Source organism: Phodopus roborovskii, unplaced genomic scaffold (genome assembly GCF_943737965.1).
Source record: "Phodopus roborovskii unplaced genomic scaffold, PHOROB, whole genome shotgun sequence".
NCBI lineage: Eukaryota > Metazoa > Chordata > Mammalia > Rodentia > Cricetidae > Phodopus > Phodopus roborovskii.
The window spans coordinates 15,952,192-15,972,007 of record NW_026126514.1 but is presented as its reverse complement, the minus strand read 5'-3'; positions in this window follow the sequence as shown (position 1 = coordinate 15,972,007).

Sequence of the window (19,816 nt, the reverse complement as noted above, 5' to 3'; positions counted from 1 at the left end):
AATACTGGCTGTTAGTATTCAGGCATCTGTACTGTCCTGTCGTTTGAGTTCTGACAGGCTGTGCCACCAGCTAGCTGCAGCCACTAAGAGCACCTCCACCTGTGCATATTCACCATGTTCCCTTTTAAAAGGGCCAGGGCCCTGCCCACCACTTCCCAACCTTCTCTCTTTCTCTCTCTTTCTCTCTCTCTTTCTGCCCATCTTCCATCTCTCTTGCTGTGCTGATCCTGTCCCTCAAGGCTGGTTTTCCTCCTCCATTTCCCCCTTTTTATGATCCCTTTCCCTAATAAAAATACCCTCTGCTTGAACCCTGTTACATGGCATCTTTCTCTTGTGTTCTTGTGTGCTGCTTTTCTTAAGTTACAGCACTGACTTCTGGTGAAATGGATCCCCAAATCTAACTAAATGTCAAATCCATTAGGGTGTCTTGCTTACCATGGGCACATTCTACTAACACCAAGGACTCACTTCTATATGCCAAGGAAAAATAAATTTTAAATGACCAACTCTCTGTTTTATAAGATAGCAACTGTATGCTATACTGTTCTCTAGAGTGTCTCACTGTGTGTACAATTCATAAATCCTGTGAAATAAAAGTTTCATTGTCTGTGACTACATCTACTTTAACTCATCCTAAAGTGTGTCAAAGACATATTTACATGCCATAGTGTTGTGCTGTGATGCAATGTGCCTAATCACTCAATTATTTTCGGGAAGATTTAATTAAAATATAAAATGACATTTATCAAGCATATGTCAAACACGTCTTTCATGGTTCCAAAGCACTAGTAAATGTTCTGGGCATGGAGATGGGTCTATCTAGAATCCTAAAAAATAGAGAGAGGAGAAATGGGAAGTTATAGACCGAAAAGAAGGATGATGAGAAAAGCAAAGTAACCACAGGAAATCACCAAAATGATGTGTTTCTAAACACTGTACAAACCAACCTATCCTCAACTGAATGGGCTTTGCCTAATCCAGGCTTGAAAACTAAAATGTCATTTGGGTTTTGACTTAGAAAGTCCCATAACATGTACCTTCTGAAGGCCAGATTTGTAAATATTATTATCAATTTATGTTGAAGCTTGATGATTGCCCATCACGGTTTTGTTTCCTATAGTCCTGTTTCCAAGCCCATTACATTGAATATACTAGACCACTGAATAATATCTCTAGCCTTGAAAGTTATTTAAAGCCATTTTCCTCTGTTACGTTTTATTCATGATTCATCCATTCATTCATTTTAATACCAGGTTTCCAAATATTTCATCTTAAACTCAGGGTCTCAAGTAGTCTGCACCTCAGTTTCTCATGTATCAAGTGCCAGATAATACACATTAGGTTTCAAACACTATGAAAGATTCTGGACAATGAATGTGAATCTATGCAAAATTCTTGTTGAGGAGGGAATGAGAAGTTGGAAATTATTCAAGTGGTCATAGTTTCTTACCACTGTACCTGAGCTTTTTATTTAATATATTTTCAATATACATAATAATATGTGTTAAGGGGGTTCAGTGTGATACTGACATATATACATAGAACTTACTTTGAGCACATCTGATTACTCTGCATTTCCATACCCCACACTCCTCCAAATTCCAAGTCATCAATTACTTCTACTTTGTAGTTGATATTAATGGACTTTTTAAATGATAGTTCCACACATGCATGTAGCAGTCACTAATCATATGCAATCTCCTTATCACCAAACCATATACTATTTTCCCAATCTCTAATAATTACTATACTACATTTAGGTCATTTTTTTTCTTTTAGTTTTTATATGCAGTACTTGCCACTGTTACATCCCTGCTTCTATCCATTTTTGCTGCAAATAACAGGACCGCATTCTTATTTAGTACTGAATAATAACCTTCTGGATATATAACACATTGTTTTATTATTCATCTGTAGGTTGAGACCAAGGTTGACCCTCACATCCAGCTATTATGTATCATTCCACAGTATAACTAGGCATCAGAAATATCATTGATGTGCTGATTTCATTTGTTTGGGATATACACTGTGATGTGGGATAGCTCACCCCACTGTGAGTGATGATATTTGTGGAAAGATGGTCCTGGGTCATTACAACAAAAAAGTAAACTGAGCAAACCAATAAGTAGCAATCCTCCTTAGTATCTGCTTTGATTCCTGCATCTAGCTTTCTCAGTTCAGTTCTTGTCTTAGCTTCCCTGATGGCAGACTACAACCTGTAAGCCAAATAAATTCTTTCCTTTCTAAGTTTATTTTGATCAGGGTTTCTTATCACTGCAATAGAAAGTAACTAGGACATCCATAATTACAATACTAGTTTACATTCTAGCAATATCTATAAAAATTCTTCACATCCTTACAAATATGTTTTGTTGTTTTATAGTATCTTTGTGACCAAGGGTGATATTGAATCTTATTATCATTTTGATTAGCATTTTCCTGATGGAATTTTTTTCACATAATTACTGGCCTTTTATTTTTCTATAGCTTTCTGTTAAGTTTTGTGTTTTTCTTATATATGTTTGATATTATTTCCTTCATTCAAAGTATATTAGGTTTTTCCTTTACTCTGTTGGATTTTTTTCTGTATAATAATTTCATTATATAATAGAAATTGTTGTTTTTATTTGTGATATTTTAAATTTTGTTTTATTTTTTATTAAAATATAATTACATTATTCTGTATAACCGCTCTCATATCATTCCCCCTTATTAAAATCACGATGTATTTATATTATACTGAGTCTGTATAATGTTTGTATTATATGTTTTTAAGGCTGAACACTTGGTTTTGGATAACTATTCCAAGGGGTTTTCTTCTTGAAGAAGACTGATTCTTCCTTTCTCAGTAGTCATTTCTTTTAACTCTTAATCAAGGGGTAGGGTCCAACAAAATGCGCTCATTCACATTAGGATGTCAACTGGTGTTAGAACTGTTCAGGGCCTGTTTGAGCAGCCATATTTTTTTTTTACTTTTGTTTGTTTGTTTTGATGCTTCCCATGTCTCGGAAATGCAATCTATTAGAGTTCCCAATCCTCTGGCTCTTACAGTCTCCACCCTTCCATGATGTTCCCTGAAGCTTTGGTATAGGATTTGTACTGAAATGTATCAGTTGGAGACAGGTACCACATAGTCAAATGTTCTGTGCATTTTTGACCTCAGAAGTTGAAGAGCTTCCCTTACCTGTGGATATAAAGGTAAGCATTCAGAAAATAGTTAGGAATTTTACTGGTTTACAAAAATCACAGCAATACATTATATTCTAAGCTCCACGACATCACTAGCCTCAGGTAGTTGGTTAGTTTTGCAGTACTAGGTGGGTCTCTCTTGTTGAATAGGGTTTACATTCAAATAGAGGGTTGTTGGTAACTACCAAGATATAAGTGTCACTCACTAAAGAATCTTTAGGGATATATTCTCATGTTAGTCATTATTAAGGTTCACAGTTATCATAGATCGATAGGACTATTGGTTGCTTTCCTCATTTAGCACCTCCAAGTACTATGAAAGACTAGCTTTCTAGTATAAGATATATTCTAGTTTCCCATTATGAGCTAGTCTTTTAATACTTTAGAAGGCTTATAGTTCATACTCAGCATGAAGCTTCCTGACTCCTGTGTTAAAGGTGCATGGGAACTAAGAAAATGAATACATAGATTTATAGAGAGATGATAGAAAGATTGTATGTATATGTGTGTGTGTGTGTGTGTGTGTGTGTGTGTATACATGATATATACTTAGATTAGATTAGGTGATAGATTGATAGAAGATAGACAGATAGATGATAGATAGATAGATAGATAGATAGATAGATAGATAGATAGATAGATGAGAAAGAGCAAGTGTCAGGGGACAGATGTCATCTAGTGGTGCTTTTCTCTTCCTTTTGGTTTGGTTTATTGTGAAAGGTCTCTTTTTTGTAACTGCAGCAGGCCTTAGCTCCCTACAATTCCACTTTAGCCTCCCAGATACTGGAATTTCAAACATGCAACAACACACCATATGTTTTCAATATGAAGAATAACTGATATTTCGTTCTTGTATGGTGTTTAATAGTTAATTTAAAGTTTTGGTTTTACTTCTCAAAATTATTTCTTTGTCTGTTTTGTAACATTAGATAAATCACTCAATACCTGAAGATTTAGTTTCCATATATAACATTTGTCCAATCATTATTAAAGCTAGCCCTACAGCAGTGCTCTTCAAATTGACAGTCTGCTACATTTCATGGTTCTTGGTTTATTATGCATTAGTGTATTGTCAATCTTTCTGACAATCCTCATGGTACAGGTAGTGTGAGTTAATTTTTCAGGAAAGATAATTTAAAAAACATGACATAATTTTACATATCTTATAATAGTACATTATCCTAAAGGAAACTTTTACCATTACCAACAAAAGTTCTCTATTCTGTTATTTATTATTAATGTGAAAAGATGGCATAGAGTCAATTGCTAATCGATTTTCTTATTTTTTGCTCCAGTAAAATATAATTGTAAATTTCTTTAAGTCATTTAAAAAAGGCTTTGTCTCTATGCATTTGTTCTCATTCTTGAATGTAAACTTGACAGTTTTATGAGTTTCAATTATGAACTATTCCCAGCTACCTTAATATGATTGTTCAATTATACTAAAATATTTCCCAATTAGCTAATTGCACATAAAAATAATATCACTTATTCCATAGCAAACCCCAGAAGACCTTCAACAAGGGAAAGAAATCATTTAGTTTAAATGCAAAATATATCTGATGACTAATATATTGTCAGTGTTCTGATAATTTCCTGTAATCTTCAATCAATATTCTTTAGGTTTATTCAATCAAATAATTTAATAACATTTATGAAACTTTTTCTAATATCCTTGTAAATATTTTCTATACACATACACACAAACACACACATATTATACATAATTATATTTTGCTTATTATGGAAGTAGTGATGTTTCTTCCTGTCTACCTTAGTAGGGTGACTATAGCTGTGATGCAATAACATGGCAACCACCAACTTTAGGATAAAAGGTATTATTTTATTTATACTTCCACATCCATAATCCATCAAAAGGAGTCAGGCCAGGAACTCAAGCAGAATCCTGGATAAAAGGAGGTGATGTAGAGGCCAGGTAGGAATACTTACTGCTTTGTTTCTTGTGGTTTGCTCAGCTTTCTTCCTCACAGAACCCAGTACCTATAGGTCAAGGATGGCACCTTGCACAATGGACTGGGCCCTCTCACATTGATCACTAACTAAACATGCTCTGCATGCTTACCTACAGCCCAATTATTGAGGCATTTCTTTAATTAAGGGTCACTCCTCTTGGGTACTCCAGCCTGTGCCAAGTTGATATAAAACTAGCCTGCACTTTGTATAATGATAACATGTTTGTGTAACTTTTCATGTGTTTTCAGGAAGATTTTTCTCCTTTATCAAAAAAAGACATTTATAGCTGACCTGAACAATGGGGAGCTCATGGACCCCAGTCTGATGACTGGGAAACTAGCATAGGACTGACCCAGACACCCTGAATGTGGGTGTTAGTTAGGAAGACTTGGCAGTCTGGTAGTGGATCAGTATTTTTCCCTAGAATACAAATGGACTTTGGGAGCCCATTCCATGTAGAAAGATAACATCTCAGCATAGACACATGGGGAAGGGCCTAGGCCCTGCTCCAAATGATATAACATGCTTTGAAGATCCTCCAAGGCCTCACCCTCCCTGGGGAGCAGAAAGGGGATGGGATGGGGGTTGGGGGAATTGGGATTGACATGTAAAACAAGCTTGTTTCAAATTTAAATTAAAAAAAGAGCTTAAGAAAAAGCAAAGAGAACATTTACTACAATTGACTTAGCTGTATTAAATGATACCATTGTGAATAATTTCATGATAATTGCAGTAGTCTAGTATTTTCTGTCAGATGTTTTAAAGAAATGGAACACATTTTAGAGGATATCGTAGTAATCCCCCAAGATATGTACCCACTAAAACCAGTTGTCCCTACTAGGGTCTGAAGGACAGCCTCCATGTGTACTTCCATGCCCCCCAGTCTTTCTATTTAACTCACACTAAGACATTTACACAGAATTCTAATATGGGGAGAAAATCATCTTTGTTGCAAAAACTGCTATGTACATAAATGAAAAGCTATTCAGAAGCCTATGTCTAGTGTTAGTAGAGTTGAAATACACATTCACACATATGTGGTAAAATATTTGATATGAAACCTGCAACTATTATTTTGAAACAAAGGTGATCCAAATTAATATTTTACTTTCTTGATAGTGATATGAAGAATGTATTTTAATAATAAATCTAAAAATCTTTCATAAGTTTGTATATCATTAATTCCATATTTAATTACACATGCTAAATGACTCATTTTTGTGCAGTGTTTATTTCACATTGAGCATAATATGCACAATTATGATAATGGAATATATGTACATATTTTACTAAAATAAACAATTGTTCTAAGCTGCTTTGTTGAAAGAATTTGTTTTTCTTACATTTAAACTAGACATACTAAAGAATATACTAGACTAATACATAAACCCAACCTGAAGAAGAAATAAAAAGCACAGAAAATATACTCTTTGAGAGAATTCTCAAGTTTTTGGAACTAAATTATGGGGGGGGTCAATAAACCAATAATTTATTTGGAGTGAAAATTACTTCACTGGAGTAAAATTGAAGCTGACATACCATATATTTAATGATAATTATAGGAGATATCTTTGCTGGGCAGTGGTGGTGGACGCCTTTAATCCCAGCACTTAGGAGGCACAGGCAGGTGGATCTCTTTGGGTTCAAAGCCAGCCTGGTCTACAGAGCTAGTTCCAGGCCAGCTTCCAAAGCCAGAGAGAAACCCTGTCTTAACACCCCCCTAAAAAACAAAAGTATCTTTTATCTGAGGTATAAAATTACATAGTTAACTGAGGTGTATTTACTGATTAATTTGAAATATCATCAAATCCTAAGCCAATGTAGCCCTGAAAAATAAAGTTTGTCCAAGAGTATATCTGAGTTTAAATTCAGCACATATGTGAAATATGAGAAATTATGTTTATTGTATGTATAAACACAAACTTAATTCATTATAATAATTGAACTTCAAGGAGAGAAATATATAAAATGACATGAATTTCAGTAGAATTTTATGTTTCTCAAATATGCTCAATTTAATCTCAAACATGCCCATATGTAGTGGCATCTTGCTTTGCCAATGAACTTGCAGTCATAGTCAAATCCTATGGTTTCAGCTTCAGGTTTGCAGCCGTGACCCTTTATAAGGTAGAGGAAGGGCTGGCTCACTCTCTTGGGTGTTGTGAGAGCATTGAAAGGGCAGAGACTGTATCTTCTGGAGAAGACCACGACAGTTATTTACTATTATTTGTGTAAGTGCTTCCCTAATAAATACCTGTTTATCATTTATCTTGGGTCTCATGGACTCATTTAAACTCTGCCTTCAATCATACATTCATTACAAAGCCTGGTTCTGACTATTCAGGCATGACTTATTTGTGAACTTCTAACAATGGGAGGAAATTCAAGTTATCAAGTATGCAGTGATCTTACCCGAGTCTCTGATACTCTTTTAATCCATTCTACGGTAGTTCAAAATATATAATTTTCTATTTCAAAGGACTTCTGTCAATTACAGACTGATTATGACAAAGGACTATATACCCTTATTAATCCAGAATGAAGTTAAAAGTAGATACTGAACTTGAGGGGAAAGATGGGCAATGCAAAAGGCACAAGGACCATGGTAGACCACTGTGAAAACTTAGAGATACTTCTACCTTTAATATCACATCTTTCCATAGGATCCCAGGAACAAAGAAACATCAACCCAAGCCTGAATACCTGAACTTTGAAGTTATTTAGTAAAGTTTGCTATTATAAACTCCTGATGAATGTTATAACTTTTAAATGTACTTTATACATTTCAAATATTTAATTATTTATATGTACTCTGGCACAATATCAGGCATGAACCTGATTATAATGCAGGTCTACACTGCATGTAAAGAAAGAGGGGGATGTTGAGGGGGGGTTTGGAGATACCAATCAGTGGTAGAGTGACTTCCTCACATACTCACAGCTCTGAGTTCTGCCCCAGAATCAGTAAAAGGAAATTAAAAAGAAGGAAAAAAAAAGTCGGTCTAAATCACATCAGTTAATAGTTGATCCATATTACTTAATTTCCAAATATTTCAGCTTATTTCAACCCCAACCAGTGATCTGACTTTTCAGTTCACAAAACCTAATATAGTCATGTGAATGTACAGACTTTCTATTGGTGCATTCTTTTTATTCTCATAATCTCCCATACAGCATATTATATTCTATGTATAATACATATCCTATGTATGTATAATATTTTCAGATCCCAGTACACATGAGAGTCTTCATAAATTCTTATGCTTCTGACTACCTTGATTCAATTTTGAGAAAAATTGAATCCCAGAGGAAAAAATCACACATCACATAAATTTATGGATGGAAAATAGAAGACCCACAAAATATGACATTATAGATGCAAGGTCCAAAGGTGTAATGAGTTATTACTTCAGCACACACAACTTTAAAAATATACTTTTAGAAATATTGATAAGGTAATATATTTTATTAACATAAAATAGATGATTCTATAAGCACTTTCCGTTTTCAGGCACATACAATAATAGAAAAGTGATGATCATAGATTATATATGATTATATTTGCATGCACATTGTCTGAGCACCAATTTCATGTGTGATTGATTTTCAAAGTGTGGTGAACAGAATACATTTTCAAGGTCCATTTATTCAAGATGAGGTTCAAGTCACATAGAATATAAGTAACTTTGTATGAATTATAAAGACAAAACATTCTCCAATATACCATTGTCCACATGGATTCGTAGGATAGAGTTCTTTCATTAATGACACAATCATTTTAATCTGTTCTTCTCTAACCTAAAACTTATATCAAAAATTCTAGTGTATATTGCTATTCCATTTCATATACATACCAACAACAGAGTATGTTTTCCCATGAAAGTTTCTGAAATAATTGAGCATATCGAACCATCTTAAAATTTTCATTTGTTCATTCATTCATACATGTAAGCATTAATTTATTCCTCAAATTGTTCCTTGAAAACCTATTGCAAATATTCAAATGCATGACAGAATGAAATAAGTTAAGAAAATGGATGGAGTTAGATCTATAAATGTAATCAATCTAAATCATCCCAAAGTGGTAGAAGGCAGTACCTCCCTGTGTGATTCTATTAAAAATGGCAAGATAATCAAGTTGTGTCTTCAACATGGACAACAGAATTCTTTTCTTTTCAGTATACCCATCTGACATTTCTCCATACTTCAATGTCTCCCTAAAATCTTTTAGTCCTCTTCTTCCTTTTATTTTATTTTTTTCATAATCCACTGAGTCTAAATAGCACTTGCATTTTGCATGAATGTGGGCCTTCTATTGGAATGTGAGCAGTCTATTGGTAGCCAATCCCTCTACACAAAAAATGATTCATTCCTCAGTAGGTATGGACTGCCCATAGTTCCTCAGTTATGAATGGGGTCTGGTAAACTTCTCCATTCTCACTGGAACTTTGGCTGACTAGATTTTGTGCAGAATCTGTATCAACCTTGAAATGTTACTTTCTCAGAATCGTAGCTAACAATCTATGTGAATTCTCAGCCTCACACAGAGGTCATAATTAGGGTCTCCACTGATAACCACAATTGGTTAGCCAATGAGTTTGTCTATCTGAATCACTCATCATTTGTATAAAATATGTAGTTAATTTTGACCCTAAGCAATTAATGTCACTCTTACTTCTTCAAGTGGAAAAATCATTGAGACCTCAGATACCACAGAGAAGTCATAAGCCTTTACATATGAATATAATCATTTTTTATAAATGTATGTGTGTGTGTACATTCATGTTTTTGTGTTTATATGTATTAGTAAAGATGTGTGCAGCTATGTATGCATGCTGGTGTGCACATGTGTGTGGTGACATATAATTTATGTTTTATTAAAGCTTGCCTGGGAATCAGAATTTAAAGCCAGTCACACTAGTTAGCCATAGAAGCTGGGCACTGGTTGTATGCGACTTTAATTCCAGGACTCAGGAGAAAAGGCAGCTAGATCTCTGTGAATCCAAGGTCACACAGGGCTACATGAGAGTCAATCAGTCTACAAGAGTAACAGAGCTCATGCCTTTAATCCCAGCACTAGAGAGGTGTGAAAGGAAGAAGCAAAGGGTCTCATGAGAGGTTCAGTTTCTAGTCACAGGGAAGATAGGATCTCCATTTCAGCCTTGGTGGATATAAGAGCTACTAGCTGGCTGCTTTGCTTTTCATCCAGATATCTGTCTCTGGGTTTCATTATTCATGCTACATATGTGCCAATGGACGTGAAAGGACCATCTTAGGTTTTCATCCTGTCTTGTAAATATTTGGATATGTTTCCTGACCCACCCCCTTCAAGGTTACCGTAGGAACAAAAGTTGTCATTTCAGATGCAAGATACTGCCAAAATGCCAGCATTTTGGAGATTGAACTCGGGTCCTCATGTCATGCTGATGGGAGATGCCATTCTGTAAATGTTTCTCATACTGGTTAATGAATAAAGCACTGTTGGCCAATAGGAAAGGAGATAGGAGGCACTAGCCCGGCGGCTAGCTCAGTTGGTAGAGCATGAGACTCTTAATCTCAGGGTCGTGGGTCCTTTACAATTGGCGCCCACATGGCTAATAAGAACTCCCACTTAAAATTTAACAAAAGCTTTAAAAAAGGTTTTAGAAACAAAAGAACAGAGACAAGCAAGGTTTCTTGGTAGCAGTATTTTTCTCGGTTGAACTCTGCTTTGCTAGAGACAAGAGGACATTCGCGCGTCTCCTTTAAGGGAAAGTTCCTGACTCAGCATAAGCAGCAAAAAAAAAAAAAAAAAAAAAAAAAAAAAAACGCACGGCTTTTAAGAAGCACTGCTAACAATTTATTGGTGTTTACAGAGAGCTTGCAATGGCAGTGACCACATCTCCAAGCCGGCAGCATGCAGACAAAGGCAGTGAGAACAATTCTCAGTGCTGGCGGTAAAATAGCCACCACCAATTTTGGTAAATCGCAGCAGAAACAACAAAGACTTTCATTTTAACAGTGTTATTGTTTAACAGATAAAGACTCATGGCCAAAAAAAGATAAAGATTTACAGTAAAGACAAGTCACATTAAGAAAACCTCTAAAGGTTTACAGTGTGTTTTAAAAAATACGTAGGCTTGGGAGAGAATAAAAAAATGGTTTTAAAAAGACAGAGAACAGCTGGGTGTGGCAGCACATGCCTTTAATCCCAGCACTCGGAAGACAGAGGCAAGCAGATCTTGTGATTTTAAAGTAAACCTGGTATGCAGAGTGAGTTCCAGGACCGATAAGAGTTACACAGAGAAACCCTGTCTCAAAAAATATAAAAGAAACAGAATAATAAAAAAGCCACAGATGGAGAGAATCTGTATACTGTATGGCATTATATTGTCTTGGTATTGTTTGACTGCTGAGGAAACAACTGTTAAAGGAAATACTGCTGAATTAATTTAATTTATATATTTTAAAAATGCTTTGACTCCAAAATTTAAGTCCAAGGACAAGTTACTAGGGAAGAGGATTTCTATTTTTGTTTCCACAGAAAATGAAAAGCTGTGGATTCCTTCCAGACTAATGTGGTTTGAGCAAGCCAGACCCCCTGAAACAGAGTACCAGGTGATCCTACATTCAAAACAGCTGAACAAAGCAGCCTTGCAGACTACAGCCAAGATTTCTGCGTCTTCTTAGGATGGATGATAGAATAGTTTCTTTTAATCTTGCTAAATGTTAATGGACTAAATATTGTTAACTGTGATTCTTATTTTATATTGTTGTGTGATATATTTTTGCTATGTTAAGTTTAAAACCCTTCTTTTTATTTTAGACAGAAAAGAGGAGATGATGGGAGATGCCATTCTGTAAATGTTTCTCATACTGGTTAATGAATAAAGCACTGTTGGCCAATAGGAAAGGAAGATAGGAGGGACTAGGAGACAAGGAGGAAATAGGAAGTAGTAAGGAGGAGTCAAGATGGAGACCCTGGAGAGAACAGAACCGCCATTCCTCCGCTCTCGGTAAGACCACGTGGAAATACATAGAAATGGGTTAATAATTAAGACAGAGCTAGCCGATAAGAAACTAGTAACAGGCCAACAGGATTATATCAAATACAGAGTGTTAATTGGGGCTGGTGCGGCGGCAGGACAAGACCAGAGGCAGTGGGCGGAAAAACCTATACACCTTACAGGCATTTTGGAGATTGAACTCGGGTCCTCATGTCATGCAGCAAGCCCTACACCCACTGAACCATCTCCATAGCCTGCATATGAATTCTCCACCCAGAGAATTTCTGAGGGTAGTATAGTAGTTGTTAAATGTCATTAAGTTTGATGTAACTTTGAGAATTAAGGAATAGCACACGAAATGTGAAGCTATATCATTTTATTAAATAGTCTGTTATCAGCATTAAGGGGTTATATCATTCTTTTGGTTCTCCTCAGATCCAGAATTGAGGAAAGCAAATTAAATTTTACCATGGAACAGTAAAAATGACAAAATATATAATATCAGAAAAAGCAATGTACAGTTATAAAATTTACCATATTAATTAATAACAGTATTTTAAAATTAAGTCGAGTGAATGGAGCACAAGTATAATTTCATGATATGACGTTCACAACTTTCTTTCACAGTTTAGACCTTGTTTCAAAGTAAAAGACAACCCTTTGCTACAAGTTGACATTCAGTATTAATAATAGCTTTTCTTGTTACTCAATTCAGGGAGAAAACCCTGATTCATAAGAACATTCTCTACTAAGTTGGAAGCCTGTAATTTTCCCATCATGAGAAAGTATCCTTGTGCAGGAAACTCTTTTTTATTGGGTCATTCCTCTTCTAGCCAGTTAAGCCAACTCATCCTGCTTTCTTAAGTTACATAAGCGTTCGGGTCATATCTCCTGTAGGAACTTCTAAAGACACACTGTTTTGAGCTTGGCGAGAGGAGCAAAGTTAGAGTACACAGTTTGTATAGGGTGGAGCATTAGTACAAGAACAGCATGGGTTCTTATTGCTGATGAGTTAACAATAATGAGGAAATGACATATATTTATTTATCTTTATTTTTAATCTCCTAGTTCCAATCCCTGGGAGACATCTGAAACCATTAGCATTCATTAAATATGATTAAACAATTGTATCTATTGAGTAGGTAGGTTTTTAAATACTTAAACATAAAATAATAAAATAAAAGTTGGCATAAAATTATACAATAATTGTTAGTAAATAACCACCTCAGTTTCCGGACCTGTAGCAAAAAGAGATTTAAAAATGACACTAGTGGCAATATTAATAACTAAAGTATCTCAAATAAGTAAGACCATAAGATAATATAAAATCTTCCCTGGTGATTTTATAAAGGATAATACAGGCTTTCTTTTTACCATAACGTACTTACCATTTCCTTTTATTGTGTGAATTGTCGTGTTACACTCAAAGACAAGCTTTTTTTCTCTGTTTTTTTTTTCCCACCAAAATATGTTTTCCATTGTTTGAGGAGAGTATTTGTGTAGGCAACATGTTATACTTTTCTTTTGGACAAGTGAAAATCAATAATCATTATCCCTATCAGGAATCATTGCTCCACTGTTCACTGTTTACTTTGTTTCCCCATCTCCTTCAGACACATCATAAACACTTAAATAATTGGGGAGTTGTTTGCCAATATCAAGATTAAAGATGGATACAGGAGAACAATTTGCATAGATATAAGTGACTTCTAGGCATCATAAACAATTTTGTGACAATAATTGCAGTAGCCTTGATGTCTTAGATAAAAATCCCTAATGACACAATTAATCATGGAGAGTATAAGAAGACATCATAATTAGAATTCTTTTTTTAATATGTTTTCAAGATTCTTTCTTTTTCTTTTTTCTTTTTCATTTTACATACCAAGCACAGTCCCTTCCCTCTAGCCCTCCTGCTCCTCCAATTTCCCCAACACAAACCACATCTACTCCTTAGAAAGGGTAAAGTACCCCTGGCATTGGGACCAGGATCTATGCATGGTGCATGAGCTGGATTTTTGGAGCCCTTTACCTACAGTGTGATGCCTTGCTCATCCAGGATAAAGTTGGGAGGGGCTTGGTACTGTCTCAATAGAATTCTTCAATATCAAGCAAAATGCATAATTTAGGCTAAAAAAACTTTCTAAAGTGCAGGTATTTTCTCTTACTAACTCTTTTGTACAACTTACTGGATGTGATAGTTTGTGTAGAATGCACAAAGGCAGTAACATGAATAAAAAATGAAAATAATAAAATGCATTCTCATTCAGAGTATGTATGACTCTAAAATATCCCAGGAGTCTACCAAGAGAATCTCTTTCACAAAGCAATACATTTTAAGAGCTTGCATTGTACAAGATCATGCTATGTACATTAATACTAGGAGAAAAATGGAAAAACAATATTTAGAAAACTAAATGACCCTTGCAGTAATAAATATCTTAGAATGACTATAGCAAAATATCTGTCATACTAAAAACTACAAACAATCATGTAATGAAATTAAAGAAAATTTAACTGCAATGTATACTGCATCTTTGTATCAGAATATTAAATTTTGTTTTCTGTTACTTGTTTGCCAATACAAGATTGAAAGTGGATAAAGAAGATATATGTAGGTAGTAATAAACAATTCTAAGTGGTGTAATGTCAAATTATTAGTAGTTACATCTATAGAATATATGTCATATACTATTGGGAACTTAATTAAAAATTTGATATGGATATGAAAAAAGCAAAAGGGATATATACATTAAAAGTGGTGATTATTTTTCACGTTCTTTCAATTTCCAAGCTAACTTAAACAATAATAGTCAAGATAATATTATCAGAATATAAGAACATATATGTAACTTAACAGGATAGGGCATAGAGTCAAAAAACTGATCAGTGTGTAGTAGTAGATATTCTAAGAGAACTCAAAGTAATTCAGTGAGTTAAAATTCCTTTCAAGCAGTACTGCTAGACCACTGGTATAAATTATAAGGGAAAATTCAACTTGACCCAGACATCACACCTTAACAGCAATTGAAATGAGTCTTAAACCTAAGGCTAAAAGAATAAATAATAAAGCTTCTAAAATAAAATGTTATATAGTTTTTATATTTTATTTTAGAAAAAGTTTCCATAGAAAAAGTAACTGTAAGATATGATAAATTAGATTTCACAAATACCATAAACTGCTTAACACAGGAAATCATTAAAAAATGAATAATGCAAGCACTAGAATATATGAGTGCATGCAAAAGCATATATATGTATACACAAGCATATATATGCATATATAATTTTATAAAATATATAATGGGCTTGAATAACTTATTTAAAATATTAAACTAAACATGTATAAAATTCATCTAAAATAATTAAATGATAGATAAAAGTAAAGCAACAAGGAATAGGCATCTGTATCCTTATTCACCAATTAAGTCATCTTATAAACACAGAGGCATTCTTTCTGTTAATAGAATAGTTAATGTGTGCATGCCTTCGTGTGCTCATGCACATGTTTGTTTACACACATGCATGCTCATACATTTAGGGGCTAGGTTTTGATGTCAGATGTCTTTAACATTTTCTGTTTTCCTTTTCTTTCTTTTCTTTTCTTTCCTTTCCTTTCCTTTCCATTCCTTTTCTTTTCCTAAAGCAGCCTCCATTGAATCACGATTGCCAAGACAGACTAGGCTACTTAGATAATGAGAGAGATAGTGGAAAACATGTGATAATCCACCTGCCTCTGACTTCCCACCTCCCAGGACTTGATCATTATACTAGCTCAGCAAGAACAACACCTATGGAGCCATCTCCCCATCCCTACTTTATTAAAATTAAATATTAACATTGATAGCATAAAACATGTTAAAATTTGTATCATCCATAATTTTCTGGGACAGACAATTATTTTACAATCATTGTTATTACCTAGTGCTTTAATCATGCTAAGTGTATATCAAATATATAACCATTTCTATTCATAGGGTTTGACTTTCAAAACCAAATGCATATAAAGTAAAATAATACTACAAAAATAATCTAATAGCTTTGTTATTAATTGCCAACATGCCAATCAATAGAAAGACTGTTTTAGTTGTTTTTTCTACTGTTGTGATAAAATAAATCTTAACTAAAGCTACTTAAGAAGGAACAGCTTAATGCAGTTCACACTCTGAGGTTACAATCCACCATTAAGGCTAAATAGTAGCAATAGGAACTTGTAGCAGTTGATACCATTGTATCCACCATCAAGAAAGAGAGAGCAATGAATGTTGGTGTTTAGATCAATGTGACAATTCAGTATCAGAGCCCAGAGAATGGTGCTATTCACCGTGGTCAGATCATCCTAACTCAGTCAATATAAACAAGAGAAATCCTCCAGGAGAATATTTCCAAAGTGGCTCTATGTTAAGTTGACAGTTGAGAGAAATCATCACAACAAACAAAAAGAAGTGTATTTCTTTCTGATAAAAAACAGTATGATTTTATCAAGTATGAATCTCAGCTAAGATAGCATCATCTAAACACATGTGAAAACATTATAAAAATATGAGTTTATATAAATGTATGTGAGAATTAACAAAGTGATGCATTTTAATAGGTGCAGAGACATGATTGTTTATACTTTGGGATCAATTTCTAGAGACAACTAATTATTAGTCTGGGTGAATGATTGCATTTTATATTGTAACACTTGTCCAATCTCATTAAATCATGTATTCAAAATATTTGTTAGCTGTTGTATCTAGAAATTTTACCTTAGAAAGAAAATAGTTCAAGAAGTCCAGGTTTGGATGAAAATATTGTATATAGATTTTAATACATTATTGGTAGGATTGTAAAATGGAACATCGTTTTTGACATACTTGTTTGATACACCAACATCTATTTAAACTAAACAAGTATGTACCCTGTGGCCTATAAGTTGCTATCACATATCAACATAATTATTTGTAATCTCTTTATTGTATATACCATATGTGTTTCTAGCTATTAATGCAAAAGTATAAATGTATTATGTTTGAAAACAGATATTAAACTCCTTTAACTAAATTAATTATAATTACAATGAACAATAAGTCAAATGCCTATCAATAGGATGAGATGTCTACTATCTCTCTTTCTTAAAAACTTTCCCATCCCTCTTCTGTGACAAAAACACATTATTTGTATGGACGAATATTAGATAAAATATTATAAAGAAGACAACATATATATATATATATATACACACATATATATATATAGTGTGTGTGTGTGTGTGTTTATGTATGTTGGCAATATTATTGACATTTTGTCCAAACAATTTTTCTAATGGGAATGACTTGATTCATTATACAGCACTTAAAAGTATCCTCAGTCTCTGCTTTCTAAGATATGAGTAGATATATTACAGATGTGACAATAAAAATATCTATGGATATCATCAAATGTACCCTAAATCTGAAAGTTCAACTTCAGGTGATGTCCACTAAGGTAAGGGAATAACATGTGTCAATCACTGTTCTATTATTTCTAAATGCAAACTAATAGATTACTAATAAGCATGGATCATAATGAATCTTAAAGGAGTTAAGTATTGATGAGCAATATATAATCAAGATCAGCTGAGAGGTAGCTATGGAAAATCTGGTGGATTTCATGGCCTCAGTGGTTATTACAAGTCCTATATTTGGGCTGTTACTAAGTTTGTAACATTTAATTTCAAGCATATATGGAAAATTTATATGTTCATTAAAGTCTCCTAGTTCTGGGATTCTGCAGAACTAAAATTTAATGCTCAGTATCTAATATATATTCCACTTTTGTGAAACTAAAAAGGGTATTTCATTTTTAGAATATTTTATGTATTCCTATTACATTTACATGTAGATTCAATGGTAAACCTTATCAATATACTGAATAATTTTCTTAATATTTTCAGAAAGAAATGTTTGTTAACCCAGCAATGTAAATGGAGACATTTATATGTTATACAAAATTGCAGGAGGAAATTCTCAGAGATTACATAGACACCATTAGCATTTTTAAGGCTTAGTACTAATAACTATTAACCATTAATTTGTTAGTGATAATGACCTAAATATGATACTGGAGTCTACCTGGAACTACCCTAAGGGTTGTCAATGAAATGGGTTTAAAAATAAGTAGTATGACTTTCATGTTAGAGTACACTGAACCAACATTGCAAGTAACACAAACTGAAGGATAATAAGGTCTCTGCAAATTCTGTTATAATGTGTAGATTTGCTGCTAAATGCATGTTTCATTGCCTCATCACCATAATTTTCATTGTAGACCTAAGATGGAAAGACAAAATGCTTAGTTACTAATGAACTGTTTAGTTACTGCTTTAATTGGGATGTTTCTTGAGTTCAGTCTTCAAATAATACCTTAGATATTAATTAAGTCACTGATTTTTATTTAAAGAGAAGACATATGTGTAACATTCTGGGAGATAGACCTTGAAAGACAAACATTGTAAACTGCAATAACTTACATAATACCATGTATACCCAAGAAACAAAGGAGGGTAAATATTTGAGTCAACTTTTCCTCCTGTGACTTGAGAAAAGAAAAATTGATTATGAGGAAAACAGGCCAGGGACTAGCATTTAAAAATATTTGACTTGAAAGGCTCTCACAAAAGATCTTACTCTCTTAAGAATCATTTGGGTGCATATAATAGAGGTCAGTGTTAGTCATTCAGGAGCTCCATGTCCTCCTGTATCTTTAAATTTCAGTAGTTTTCACTTCAGTCTCTATAATTGCAATGTACCTCATGCACACTAGATTATGACAAAAATACTTTGTATTGTTTTTAAAGAAGGTAACTGATTTCAAAGTTATAGAAGTAAAATTCAGATATTTCAAGGTATCAATAGAGCAAAGCTCAGTTTAGTGTAGGGCAAATTTATTGCCCCTTTTAAGTATAGGTACATAGATAATTACACCTAGTTATTAACATAGAAGTTAAATTGTTTGAGCTCAATACAGTACTTGAGCTGCAATGAGTAGATTCACTTGAATGGAAAGCCTATTATCTACCACGTGAAAAGAAATCCTATCTTATGTAACTTTCTATAAATCATTTGTTTTCATTTTATCATTACATGCCTGATAATTACCCATCATCTCCTCAATGCTTATAGAATTCACAGTATCAAGATTAATTCCAAATACTCCCAAAGACAGAAGAATATATTGTACTTTCTTAATATTCAGAAGCAATCACAGCTTGCTATATTCTTTCTTTTTCAGTTCTTCAGAAACACTGCCCTGTAATTATGAAGCACTCCATACCTTGAGCAGATTTTACAGCCCTCTAAAAAGCTAATTAATGTTAAATTCAAACTGGTTGTCTTATACTGACATTGCTGTGAATTATTAGCTTGGTTCAAATATACAGTGCACTTTTCTTTGACCTTAAGTAACTGAATGCAGGGGTAGCTCATTAATAGAGTTGTAGCATTTCGCAGGCAAGGATACATTACTAATCCTTTGTTTTCAGAAGGAAAGGAAAGGAAGGGATGGCTTGTAAACCACTGAAAGTTCAGACAAGGTCCATGCAACACAGGTCAGAGCAGCTCCTAGCTTGCTCTTGAAATTGAGCAGGGGGCAGGTTTCTAGAGGTCAGATGTAAAAGAAAAATGTTTATTTCTTCTTATCCTTAT